We start from the raw sequence: 14430 nt of genomic DNA, 5'->3' as shown, positions 1-14430 counted from the left end.
CATTCCTTATTCTTTTGTCTTTAGGAGGAACTCATTTGAAACAGTACTTTTTAAAAAGGAGGCTTTGTTTATAGGAAAAAATGTTCTTATTCTAGCAGATTGAAACAAAGTGAAAGGAATTACCCTAATGTGTCCCTGTGCACAGTTAAATTTTCTTAATAAGGGGCAAGAGTTGATTTCTTAATTGTATTTATCCCTCAATAGGAAAGAGGGAAAGGGGAGGAAGACAGAAAAGAGATTTTCTACAAAACACTTTATTTTGATAGCAAAATACTTCCCTTTCTACCTTTCTACCCAAAACATTCACTGTCAGGATTTTATTCTATTCCTTAAAGATTTAGTAAGTCTTCAACACTGCTTTTGTGTCATAATGAGCACACATAGTAGGTGAGGCAAGAATACTTTTTAGTAATCTATGCTTTCATTTTTTTATGTTTCTTATACATTTTTTTGTTGTACCTTTGTTCTAGAAATAGAAAACAGTAAACTTTAAAAGGTTAAAATTTGAAGCATATATTACAAAAATGTTATGGACAATTAAGAGTAAAAGACTAGAAAGTTCTATGCATTTTGAAAAGTACAGGAGGTATTTCTTCCAGTGTTCTTGGGTAATGATCTTGAAATTTAAGAACATCTTGGTATTTTTTTTTAATTTGCTTTTAAAATTTTTTAAAATTGCGACACTGATTTACCAGGTTGTTCATGATTGAGTTTCAGGCACACAATGTTCCAATACCAGTCTCTTCAACAGTGTTTAGTTCCCACCTTAATTGTTTTCCAGTTTTTCTCCCATCGCCATCTTAGGCAGTCAACTATTTTCCCCTCTCCTTTTAGGCATTGTAGTTTACAATACTGTTACTGATAGGATTTCATGCATAATACTTTACCATCTTTCAGCTCCCTTTCCTCCTTTAGAGTGGTCACTTCTGTCTATCTTTTCATAGTTTTCCCCCTTCCCTTCCTCTTCCCCAGCTTAATGATAAGCTGGTATATGTGGTGTAGTTATTCTAAATTATTTTAAATATGTAAAAACACTAGTTTTAGAGGTAAGAGATTTATTCCGATAACAGTGATAATGTGGAGGCCAGAGTTATAATATAGCAGGGAGTGTGCTTGCATTGCATGTAGCTGATATGGGTTTGATCCCGAGTACTGTAGCTCTATGGCCCCTTAAACCCTGCCAAGAATGATATATAAGTGTAGAGCCAGGAGTGAGCCCTGGGCACTGCCAGGTGTGGTCCCCAAACAAAAAATAGTAATTGTATGTGGTCTTTTAAAACAATACCAATTTCTAAAATAATTTTGTTTTGTTTTATTTTGGGGTCATACCCGGCAGCGCTCAGGGGTTACTCCTGGCTCCATGCTCTGAAAATCGCCCCTGGCAGGCACGGGGGACCATATGGGATGCTGGGATTCGAACCACCGTCCTTCTGCATGAAAGGCAAATGCCTTACCTCCATGCTCTCTCTCTGGCCCCTCTAAAATAATTTCTAAAACTCTTTCCTTATTTGGTGCTTTTAAAACTTTTTATTAATTTTAATCCTAATGGTTTTAGCTGTTCGTTACCAGTTACATATATATATATATATATCTTATATATATATGTATATATATATATACACACCAATTACATATATATAGTTGCAAAGGATTATCTTTGGTTAAAAAGAAAAACCACTTGAAAATCACCCTTTTCTCTTTAAGCTCTTTAAAAGCTAAAGTGATAAGCATTTTTTTCTCTTCTACTTATAATCCTCCTTGGTATAGTCTTTTGTAGGTTTCCTGAGACACACCACATGCCACAAAAATGAGGGCAAACTGGTTTGTTCACCTGTGTTTAGAACCCCCAAACAGAATTATATGCAATGTTTAAAGTTACAATGCGGTTTAGAATGAGCCATTATGAAATTTTTGTGCCTTCTGCTATTCTTTCTACTATATTTGTCTTAAGTTCAGTTTTTATTCTTGTCATTGAGGTGTAAGATATGACTTTCTGTTGACTAGGGGATTTAGAGGGATTGGGAATTGAACATAGCACCTCATGTATGAGCCATGTGTTCTACCACTCACTGAGCCACATCAGTGGCTCCTATATTTCTGCTTTTATTGTATGAGGTTTTTGAGATTCTTTTTCTATATAGAATAAGTGGTTATTAGCTTCAAGTTAACCGTCTGAGGTCACTATGAGGAATGAGGACTTGACTGCCTTCTATTTCTTGCCTCAGAGCAATTTATTGTAGGCTTGAGGAGCCTCATATTTCTCTCTACCATGTTTACGATATAGGTTGCTTGGAACTGGTTAGTTGAAGTATGATCTTTTACAATAAAACAGTTTTCTTGACTGTCTATACATTCTGGATTGTAATTTTTTTTAGAATTTAACCATTGGAGTTGAGATTATAGATTCCTTCACACCAAAACAAATAAAAGTGAGGAATAATTATCAGTAGTTTTAATGACTCAAATTTTGAACAAAGATTTAGATTTCAAATCAGCTTGTATTAGTTTTGTTGGCTGCTAAATGTATTATCACAGGAACAATCTTAGCTTCTAGGTGTGGTCATAGACGTATGGGATTAAAGGATTAAATTTGAGTGTTAAGTTTAATACCTACTAGCATTTTTTTTATTTCATCAGAATAATACGGAATTCAATTTATAAAAAAGTGTAAATTACTTCTCATATGTCAAGATAAATTCAGTGTTAGTTGCAGTACAGTAGAAAACTACATCAAGGAAAAGTCATGCTTAACTAAACTCTTCTGATCCTATTTCGTTTCAGCCAGATACTATTGTCTAAATCCCATAAACACTTGTTAAAATGTATATGGGACTGGTAAACTCCGTTTTCATGGTTATGTTTTTTTACCCATTTTTCCAACTTCAGTTTCTGTTTTTGTTTAGATTTGGGTTATTTTTGCACATCTAGAAGAGCTCTGAACTGTGCTTAGGAGGGACCCTAAGTACTTGGGTACCATACATGTTGCCAGGGTTAGAACCAGGGTCACCTAAATGCAAGTTAAAGTTAAGCTCCTTAACACCATCCCTGTACTTTTCCTCTTTGACCCCCAACTTAGATTTCTATTTGTACACTATTCAATGCATAAAGTATACTGTTTGGGTTGCTTTCACATTAAATACACCTAGATAGGGACTTTCCTTTGCAAATGAACAGACTACAGTGAGTATTAAAATGATTGCGCATGTGGTATAGGGAACGGAAATGTTGCTGACCTCACTGTACATACTTTGCTGGGAGTTGTACAATATGTGAACTTGATGATGCATGCTGGAATATAGGACTTCCAGAGATAAGATCAAATCCCAGCACCCTGTCTCCTTAATAGCACTGTGACTTTGATGGGTTGGTTAATCTACCTCATCTGTTTACCTATAAAATCTATAAAATAGTGATAAGACCTTATGTAGTAGCCTCATACACACATGCTTGGTTTACTGACATTGGTTCTTTCCTGGTTCTTTACATCGCAATTGGTAGGCATGAAGAAAATGACCACAATATAGTATGCCTGTTCTTTGGCTTATTCATCTCAAGGCACTTTGAGGTTTTAAAAAGGCAATAGCTCCAATATTTTTTTAACATGCTCTTTCAAAATTGTTGTATTTTGCTTTGGTGACTTATGAGTTTGTAAAGAAGATAAGTAGATTGTAAACTAGATAATTGTAAAGGACTTTTTTGGATCTTTAGCTAGATATTATGGGGCTAGAGACTTCCTTCTGTCTTAAAAGGAATTAATTTCACTAGTTCTTAAATTGGGACATCTGTGGTCCCATAAATGGGTGGATTAGATAGAGATAGCTCTTAGAATTTGTGTTTTTGCAGATGCCTGAGCATTTATAGCCATTTCTTCGTATTGCCTTATTCCCAAAATGTAGAGTTTATTGCTGTTTTTTCTTACTTTATCTTACTGTTGTGGACCAAGCAATTTATGACTTCGTTACATTGTCAACCAAATTTTATGTGGGTACCATTTTCTTAGATATCAAATTCCCAGCTAGCCTTGAAAGTAACTGTATGCACATTTATGTTTGTTTCTGCCAGATAAGGAAATCTGATTTTACAGTTTTTTGCATGTGAAATCAGGAGAAAAGGGAAGCCTGTTTTTAAAAGAGAACCTAATTGGGTTGATTATATCTGTTTTAAGGAGCAAATACCCTTATGATCTGCATGATTTTTTATTGAGGGTACTAAGGGTTTCAGGTCATTCAGGAACACTTCTGTTGCTCTGCAAGTTTGCTCAAACTAACAACTTGATTTTGTAATAAAAAGAGTCCTTCCAAAACTGGTGCCTTGTCTTTTTGCCACCAGTTAGGGAGAGTAGCCTGAGGATTTTACCTAATAAGACTTTGAGTCTAAGTGATCTGAGGGCTCCTCACTGGAGGGTTATAATCTACTAAGGGGAACTAGTGTGTTTAATTCTAAAACTCAAACAAGCAATAAAATTGGTGGGTTGCTAGGGATTCTGTTCACTCAGAAATACGCCCCCCCCCCAAACCGCCTCAATTAAACTTATGTCCTCATTAGACTTGTGCATTTAATTTAAGTATCTGGTTGGGATGCTAATCAAAGTAGGAAAATGAACAAAGTAACCTTATAAATTTGGCATTGTTAGTGGAACAGAATGCATTCTTTTAGTGAAAAAAACATATTCTAATGATTTAGATTGGTAGGCCTAAGGTTTCTATTTGTTTATAGAACCTGCTGTGGTAATTCTTACAATTGATTCCATTTACTGAGTCTGTGCTAGGTACTGTGCACTGTTCTTTAGGAGCATTGTCTCACTTTCTTCTCCCTGGTATCAGGCTGTTTGTTGTGACCAGTATGTATGTAGCTGGTTTGTTTCCTCCTGTCCTTAACAGATGGAAATTAATCTGTTGATTTAATTAATTTATTTTTAATTGAATTATGGCTCAAGAACTGCAATATAGTTTGTGTTGTGATCTTCTGTCCTGTGAGGGCCAGGCTTAATTCCAGGACCTATTTTATTCAGAGCACTCTCTTAACATTACTGCAGAGAATAAGGGACTGGCTCCAGTCCAGTATCTTATTTTACTTGGGGTCACTTCTTAGCAACGAAGTTGTATAATTTGGCGGGGTGCTGGAGAATTTATTGGAGCAGGTGAAATAGTCACTGGATTGAGAGCAGGACCTTTCTCCTAACCCTGACCCTTGCCTGGAAGACACAGCTGTGCTTCAAATCCCAGCCCTTTGTGAACCCTTCCTTTTTATTCCCTGGGGACATTGTGTTATCCCTGTATTGGCAAGAGATAGATGTGGTTTTGGTTCCAGGGCAAAATGGGATAATCCTTAGAGATTAGCACTGAGAAATTTAGTGTTTCTAGAAGATTACTTTGAATCTGTGGCCCTACCACCTGAATTAACCAGATCTTGTAGGGGTCCTCAAACTTTTTAAACAGGGGGCCAGTTCACTGTTCCTCAGACCATTGGAGGGTCTGACTATAGTAAAAACAAAACTTATATGAACTAATTCTTATGCATACTGCATATATCTTATTTTGCAATGAAGAAACAAAACAGATACAAATACAATATGTGGCCCACGGGCCATAGTTTGAGGACCACAGTCACTTTGAGAAGAATCTTGTGGATAGCTCCAGAAAACGGAAGAGGCATAGTTGCACTGTGGAGGAGAAATCTGGCTTGGAGCTTTCCCTGCTGGCAATAGTGGCTTAGGTGGCTATTTCCATTTTATTATTGCTTCTTCTCCTATCTCCATCTTACTCTACCTTCCTGGGCCCTGCCTTCTACTCCTGCCTGGTTTCTTCCTCTTTTATCTTATAGGGACAGATACCATTCTAGCTGTGTGTGCGCACCTGTGTGTGTGTATTTGTGTGTGTTTGTGTATATATTACATCTATTGGGCCCGGAGAGATAGCACAGCAGCGTTTGCCTTGCAAGCAGCCGATCCAGGACCAAAGGTGGTTGGTTCGAATCCCGGTGTCCCATATGGTTCCCCGTGCCTGCCAGGAGCTATTTCTGAGCAGACAGCCAGGAGTAACCCCTGAGCACCGCTGGGTGTGGCCCAAACACCAAAAAAAAAAAAAAATCTATTGTGTGTTTGTATATATATGCAGAAAATAAATTATATTTCAGGATAGATTGTAATTCAGTCAGATTACTTGGGCTTCATTGAACAGTATTCTGATATTGGTTAGAGAATATCTGAAAGAAGTAAAATAGGCTAGTAGAATTTTTAAATTTTTGGTGGAAATCTGTAAAAATCTGGAATTGAACTTAAATATGATTTATATTATAAAAGATAAATAACTGAGATGAATGTATTTTAGTTATATGTTGTCCTTCTTGGTATTTTGGGGGCCACACCTGTCAATATTCAGGGATTACTTCTGGCTCTGCACTCAAGAATTATTCCTGACCAAGATTGGGGGACCATATGGGCTACTAGAGATTAAAACTAGATTGATCAGATGCTACGCAAGTATCCTCGAGCTGTACTTTCTCTCCAATCCTGTCTTTGCTTCTTAATTCTAAAAGACATCTGTGTTAATTTTCAGTTGAGTGTGAGAATTTGTGCTGGCCCATAATAAGCTACCTCTGCAAGCATAAGCCCTTAGAGATCCAAATGTTTTTTAGTTAGAACCATGATGTGCCAGCTTGTAGATTCAGGTAGACACAATGACTAGTGAAAGGGAATATTAAGATATAATATAGCCCAACCTTTATGGAAAGCAAATGGAGATTCGTCCAAAATCTGGAAATTGGGCTCCCATATGATCCAGCTATACCACTCCTAGGGATATAAGGAACACAAAAATACAATACAAAAATCCTTTGCTCACACTGATATTCATTGCTATACTATTTACAATAGCCACATTCTGGAAACAACCAAGATGCCCTTCAACAGATGAATGGCTAAAGAAACTATGGTATATATACACAATGGAGTATTGTGCAGCAGTCAGGAGAGATGAAGTCATGAAATTTTCCTGTACATGGATGTACATGGAAATCTATTATGCTGAGTAAAATAAGTCAGAGGGAGAGAGATAGATGCCAAAAATGAAAGTGCCCCTTTCCAATGTAGAGCCAAGTGATTTTTAATTTACAAATTTTCTTTTTGTTTTGTTTTACATGCAAGAACTTCCCCTGGTAATACTTCGACAGGGTGGTGCACAGAGGCTACCTAGCAGTGCTGGGGGAGAAATGCAGTGCAGGAGAACAAATACCTGCCCTTGCACTTTGCTAGGCATGTGCTTTCCCATTTATTTCTCTGTCCAAAATTTTTATTTTCATACATGCATTAAAAATATCTACTAAAATGTCATATAAATTCCATTGCCTGATTTTTGCTTTGTAGGAAGTACAAAATTAATACTGAAGAATGATGAAGAATATTCTATAATTATCACAATTGCCTGCCCAAACATTGACCGATTGACCTGTAAGAGTCTTGGTCTTAGTGCTTAAGGTAGTTTTTTTTTGTTTTGTTTTGTTTTGTTTTTAAGTTAAATAATGAAGGTTATAATCAAGTGCTGTGAGATAAGAAAAAGAATTCTGGGGGTGTGTAGTTCTAAAGGAGGACACATTAATTTATTGTTTTATGTATGTGAAGCATAGGAGGAAGAATTGAGGATTTGCACAGCAAAATTCCCTAATTGTAGTAATCTAGTGACTGTTTAAAATAACTTATAGAGGCCAGAGAGATAGCACAGCAGTAGGGAGACCTGGGAGGGGACCAGGAGGGACCTGGTTTGATTCTGATTCCCGGCATTTCATATGATACCCCAGCCTGCCAGGGGTGATTTCTGGTTGCTGAGCCAGGAGTGCCACTGAGTGTGGCCTAGAAACCAACCAGCCAATCAATCAATCAATAAAGTTTTTTAAAAATAAAATAACTTATAAACCTTCATTGCTATGGATTTGGGGTTTCTGGAGTTAATTTTTATTTTTCTGGGCACATACTTTGGGGTATACAGGTGAGAGCTGGAGAATAGAGAAATATTTGATTATTTTGCAGGCAAGGTAGAAAGGTAAGGTCTTAATATTTTGTAAGTAGGGGCCGGGCGGTGGCGCTGGAGGTAAGGTTCCTGCCTTGCTTGCGCTAGCTTAGGACGGACCGCGGTTCGATCCCCCGGCGTCCCATATGGTCCCCCAAGAAGCCAGGAGCAACTTCTGAGCGCATAGCCAGGAGTAACCCCTGAGCGTCACAGGGTGTGGCCCAAAAACCAAAAAAAAAAAAAAAAATATTTTGTAAGTAGATTTTAATCATTTTTTTTATCTCTAACCAAATGTTTATTTAGAAAAACAATCTATTAAGAAACTGTCAGTATAATTCATCAGTAATCATGTCATGGAGAGACATTTGCCAGTGTCTTAATATTTTTAGCTTATAAATTATAAACTGAATTCTAAATTTGAAAATCTCTTCAGTTTATAAATGTATTTGAATTTGCACTATAGTCTGATAGATAGTATTAGTGATATGGCTTATCCTTCTGTAAACAGAAAATAAGTGAGAGATCAGAGAGTCAGTACAGTGGGTAGGGCATTTGCTTTTCATTCAGCTGACCCTGGTACAATCCCCAATACCTATATAGTCTCCTTGCTTGCCAAGAATGATCTCTGAGCTCAGAGTCAAAAGCACTGAGTACTGCCAGGTGCAGTGGCCCTTCCCCCCTCCCCCCAAACACCAGAAAGCTATAAAGTCCTACAGAAGTATTTTATATCCAGATTTTGTTTTGATTTCTGAAAGTAGTTTTTAATTAAACCTTGTTAATTCATCAGGATATAGTACAGTTGATCAGAGATCTTTGGTGGGGGAAAACCCCTTATGCTGAGAATAACCAATTCTCTGGGGTGTGACCTTCCCTTGTTTCAGGGAGTTGCCAAGCACTACAGCTCACTGCCTCTCTCCCTGCTCCCAATTTTGGTTTGTTTGGCCACTGGGGACTGACACCTGTACTGAGTATGAGTGGCTAAGTTCTTTACTTTGCAGATGCTTGTTCACTTTCAGTAAGAATGTAAGAATTTTGAATCGTAGTTCTTCCCCTGAAAAAATAGAGTCTAGAAAAGTAAAGAAAATCTATGAGAACCTATGAGAAACTAAAATAATTCTAAAACAAAATAGGTAAGAGGCTTAATTTTAATTTACCAGTTTGTTTTATGAGCATTTTGTAATATTTGGAATTATCCATCTAAAATCATTAAGAGCCATTTTGGGGAAAAATTTAAAACTTCCTTCAGATTTGCTCTTTGCTGTTGTCTTATCTTAAAATTGAAACAGCAGATTTGGGGAGCTGGGACCTTCTAGAGCAGCTAAGACTATGCACCCCTTGTCTGGGTGCAAGCATTTTAGGAATGTATGCTATGATCTGTGGCTCTGAAAAATTTAGAACTTTTTTATTGTTTTTGTCAAAAGTCAAACCTAATGTCCTGATTTATGAATCCATAAACAACTTAAAATATTTTTTATATATTTGAGGGCTGGAGTAATAGCACAGTGGTAGAGTATTTGCTTTGCACATGACAGACCTGGGGCAGAGCCGGGTTCGATTCCCAGCACTCCTGAGAATATCAGGAGTGATTTCTGAGCACAGCTAGATGTGGCCCAAAAATCAATCAATCAATAAATATTTTTTATGTATTTATTTATTTGGGGGCTTTGAACCATATCAAGTCACGCTGAGGGGGTTATTCCTGGCTCTGCTCTCAGAAATCACTCTTGGCTGGCTCGGAGGGCCATATGGGATGCTGGGGATGAAACTCCAGTCTGCCACATGTAAGGCAAACTCCCTACCAACTGTGCTATAGCTTCAGCTCCAGAGATTTTATTGTTTTTATGATTTTCTTCCAAGAGTATAGACAGCTCTTGATATATTAAACTACATAAAAAGTCTTTGAATTGTATCCATGGAACTTAACGAGTTTTTATTACTACCTGGCGGATATCAAAGTTATTCTAAAGGTGTAAAGATCTATAGAAAATGGATAGCACATTACTTTCATCAAAAACTACTGTTAAAATAACTTACTGATTTTAACAGATTCACAGTGGACCTCTGGGGCTTATTTTCCTTGGCTGATCAGCTTCTTCTGATCATCCAATAGATACACAATAGTGTAACTCTGCTGACCTTGTAGAGCCTCTGGTTGAAATTTGGAGACACTGGTCTTTACTTGGGCCTTTGCACTTTCCTTGTTAGTCATCTCTAAGGATGACTTCCAAGTCATTGTCTTTCTTTGCATGTATACATACTACATAAAGGGTATTGAAACAGACTTATCATTGCTTGTGGAAAATTTTTTTAAATGTTTCTAGCGTTTCCATCACATCAGCAGCAAACCCTGTAAACACCACCAGAAGTGAAACTGAAATGGATTGTGGAGGCATCTGCACCCTCCTTTCAAGCACATCTTGGCTGCCCTTTAAATAATGACTGTCAGCATCCATTGAATGCTTTTCCTCACCTGTTCTGTTGGATATCTTTTTTTTTTTTTTTTTTTTTTTTTTGGTTTTTGGGCCACACTCAGTGACACTCAGGGGTTACACACTCAGTGACACTCAGGGGTTACTTCTGGCTATGCGCTCAGAAATCGCTCCTGGCTTGGGGGAACTGCGGTTCGTCCTAGGCTAGCACGGGCAAGGCAGACGCCCCAGCTTTAGTGCCACCGCTTCAGCCCCTCTTGGATATCTTGATTATACATATGTTTAAGCTTAAAAGAAGTAATTAAAAATTAACTTTTTCTTCCCAAGTTGATCTTTTCATCTTATTTTGGAACTGACTTCCCTCTAACCCAGATATCCTGAGTGCTAATGTTGTGCCACACCAGCCAATTCAAGAAACATAATCCTTGCCTTTCAAAACAGAAAAAAGTATATTATGACTATTTATGATTAATTTGTTAACCTTTTTGACTTAAAAATATTAGGATGGTGCTCAGGGCTTACTCCTGGCTTCCTGCTCAGGAATCACTCCTGGAGGAATTACAAACACAGTGCCTGCTATACTCTTTCTGGCTCTGTTCTTTTATAAAGGTTGATATATGTCAGGCGACTAGCACGACTAGCACATAGTAAGTTAGATAGAATAAAAGTCCCAGTTTGGCTACAAACTTGCTGTGAGATTTTAGGCAGTTTGGGTAATGAGAAAATCTCAAGAGGTGAGTTTAAAGTTTATGGTGCACACATTTTTTAAAGGTTATTTTTTATTAAAATTTCTTGTTTCCAAAATCTTGCTGTTCGCACTATTAACCTTTTAATATAGCTGATTAATTCCATTGTTCCCTGATTATCCTATTTCCTAAAATGTATGTTTGCTGAATCATATGTTGAAGGATTTCTTTAACCTCTATGAAAGCATGGTTATAATATTCAGATTAACTCTTGAGGGACCTTCTTAATTATTTGGTTTTTGGGTCACACCACAGTGCACAGTGAGTATTCCTGGCTTTGCACTCAGGACTTACTTCTGGCAGTGCCTGGGGGACCATATGAGATGTCAGGCCCAAGCTATGTTGGCCATGTGTAAGGCAAGAGTCCTATCTGCTGTACTGTTTTGCCAGCCTTGGGACTCTCTATTTAGAGACTGGAAGCAGCAAAAGATTTTGCAGGAAAATGGCCATTAAAGGAGATTCTACATAGTAAAGTCATAAGGCTCGGGGGAAGAATTTTAAAAATGCAAGATCCATCAGTTTAAATCCGAAATAAAAAGTTTGGTCAAATAATGCATGAAGAAAGTTTAGGTTTTGTAATAATTACAAGGTCAGGTAACTTGGAAAGTAGAATTGACGTATAAAAAAAAGTAAATAATAGTAGGGATGAAAGACTGCTTGAGAAGGAGGCCAGAGTCGTGTAACATCCCGCTGAGGAAGTTACGTGGATATAGCCGCTAATATGGTTCTAAATTTCATTGAATTGTGTCGCCAAATAGAGCTTTCACCATTGTAATGAATTTTTAATGTAATTTCAAACAAACTGGGGACAGGGTATTTTGGGCCTTACCCGCCTATTCTTGGGTAACTCTTGACTCAGCACTCAAAAATTACTCCTGGTGACACTTGGGGGTGGGGGAGACCACATAGGATGCTGGGGTCTAATCCATAATATGAATTGGCCTTGTGCAAGTCAAATCCTTCTATCCACTATACTATCTCTAGCTCTTGCCTTAACTTGTTTGTTTGTTTGCTTGTTTTGAGCCACACCAGGTGACGCTGAGGAGTTACTCCTGGCTATGCACTCAGAAATTGCTCCTGGTTTGGGGGATGATATGGGATGTTGGGGAAAGAACCCAGGTCCGTCCTGGGTTAGCTGTGTGCAAGGCAAACGCCCTACTGCTGTGCTATTGCTCTGGCGCCCTGCCTTAACATTTTTAAGTGAAATATGATTTTAGAGTTCCCTAGTGTTTGTCTAGTTTATTAGAATAGGAATTTGTTCCAAACCTAGATTAAATTATTCGAGTGATGTTTTAGGCAATTTTAATTTGCTTTTGAGGTTCCAGGCATCAGTGAAATAATTCTAAACAGTCTACAGTTTTTAAAAAGGCAGCTTCTTATGACTGTTAGATTTCTTTCTTTTTTTTTTTAAATATGGAACGCTTCACGAATTTGTGTGTCATCCTTGCGCAGGCGCCATGCTAGTCTTCTCTATATCATTTCAATTTTAGTATATATGCTGCCGAAGCGAGCACTACTGTTGGATTTCTTTAATGTTAGCTGTTTAATTGGAAAATATAGTTTTGTGGATGGTATTTAATAATGAATCTTACTTTGTTAAAATTGAAATTCTGTCCTAAGGATAGATAACTTGTATCTGACATAAGATAAAACTGAAATGGTGAGAGGAAAAATACATTCCACTTCAATGTATTTTGCTAGAAACTCAGGTGAAAAGTCTGTCATTTATAAAATTACCTTTGAAACCAAGAAAATTTTTTGTGAAGAATAAAATACTTTTTGTTCGTTTGTTTTTGGGCCACACCTGGTGACGCTCAGGGGTTACTCCTGGCTATGTGCTCAGAAATCGCTCGTGGCTTGGGGGACCATATGGGATGCTGGGAGATTGAACCGTGGTCTGTCCTAGGTCAGCAGTGTGCAAAGCAAACACCCTACCACTGCACCACCGCTCAGGCCCCAAATAAAATACTTTTAAGTATGCCATCATTAGTCTTAAACATACTTTAAGCTGTATTAGCCTCATCTTAAAGTTTTGACTCTGAATACAGCTAATTGAGCCATATCACAATAACTTCTCTAGTCTTTGGGTCTTTGTTGGTTGAGACACGGATTCAGAGTTCTTAGGAATAATTTGCAGAATGGTTCTTAGATGCTAAGAGCATTAATTCTGTAACACTTTCTGTGTGACACAGGCCTAAGTATAGCTATACAACTACATTCTTAGATAAACTAAGGAACATAGTTATTAAAGGTTAATTTTGAGTGTCTGAGAACTTTGATGCATTAGAAGTATCTCCTTTGCCTCCTTTCCTTGCTTTTTTATTCCATCGTTTGTGTATTTCTTTTCCTTTTATATATATAGTTTTGTTCTGTCCTTACACCATTGTTTCCATTTCACTTTCCTGTATTTCATTCCTGTATCTTTCTTGTTTAGACCAAGTGGAGCCTGAAGCTGGCAATAGCCTCTATGTAGGATCCTGCAGGAATCTAATGGTAAGTGCACATGTGTGCTTACCAGGCTCCCAGTGTGCTCTGCTCACCAGCTTCTGGAATCACCTGCCATATGGAAACTGACAAGCCCCCCCCCCCCCCCAATATGAGTCATTTATGAGTGATTTGGGTTTTTAGGGATTTCCCCCTCCCCCTTTATTTAGTTTGATATGTATAGAACAGAATTCTAAGTTTCTGACGGGGAAAAACTGGTTTAAGAAAAGAAAATGTATCAGGTTCTATGGCCTATTATTGAAAGATTTGTCTTTATACCTAACCAGAAATACCTAAACTTAGAGCATTCTGTCTAATTTCTGCTTTTTCCATAAACTGATTAATCCCTTAGAGTTGTTTCCAGTTGAATTAATATAATTGTTAATTCAGTTAATAAATAACTGAATTTTCCTTACCTTGCAAAAATAGCATATGGTTTCTATAATCTTATGTTTAGCCTTCAGTCTAATGGGGAGTAACTAAGTTGTATATGGTTTTAATTATGATTGAAAAAAATCAGAGCCAGGATTGTAACTCAATAATAGAACTTTTTTTTCTGGGGGGACACCAATGGTGTCAGGACTTATTTCTGATTCTGTATGCAGATTACTCTTTATAGAACTTGGGAGATTTAATGGGGTGCCTGGGATTGAACTGAGGGTGGCCAGAGTGGCAAGGCAAATGATATACCCACTGTACTATCGCTCGAACCTTAGTGATAGGATATTTTGTGTGTGTGTGTGTGTGTGTGTGTGTGTGAGTGTGTGT

At 37.6% G+C, this 14430-nt stretch overlaps 1 protein-coding gene and 1 non-coding gene across 3 annotated transcripts in view; one reads left to right on the top strand and one right to left on the bottom strand.

Moving 5' to 3' along the window:
- Positions 1-14430, top strand: part of PRDM2 (PR/SET domain 2) — a 131258-nt gene that overhangs the window by 67175 nt on the left and 49653 nt on the right. The window lies entirely within an intron of this gene.
- Positions 12586-12692, bottom strand: LOC126007355 (U6 spliceosomal RNA). Its single transcript, XR_007494935.1, has one exon. It is a non-coding gene; the product is annotated as a U6 spliceosomal RNA (small nuclear RNA).

This window comes from Suncus etruscus, chromosome 4 (genome assembly GCF_024139225.1).
Source record: "Suncus etruscus isolate mSunEtr1 chromosome 4, mSunEtr1.pri.cur, whole genome shotgun sequence".
NCBI classification, from domain to species: domain Eukaryota; kingdom Metazoa; phylum Chordata; class Mammalia; order Eulipotyphla; family Soricidae; genus Suncus; species Suncus etruscus.
The sequence above is the reverse complement of the archived record's forward strand: the minus strand, read 5'-3'. Positions and strand labels throughout refer to the sequence as shown.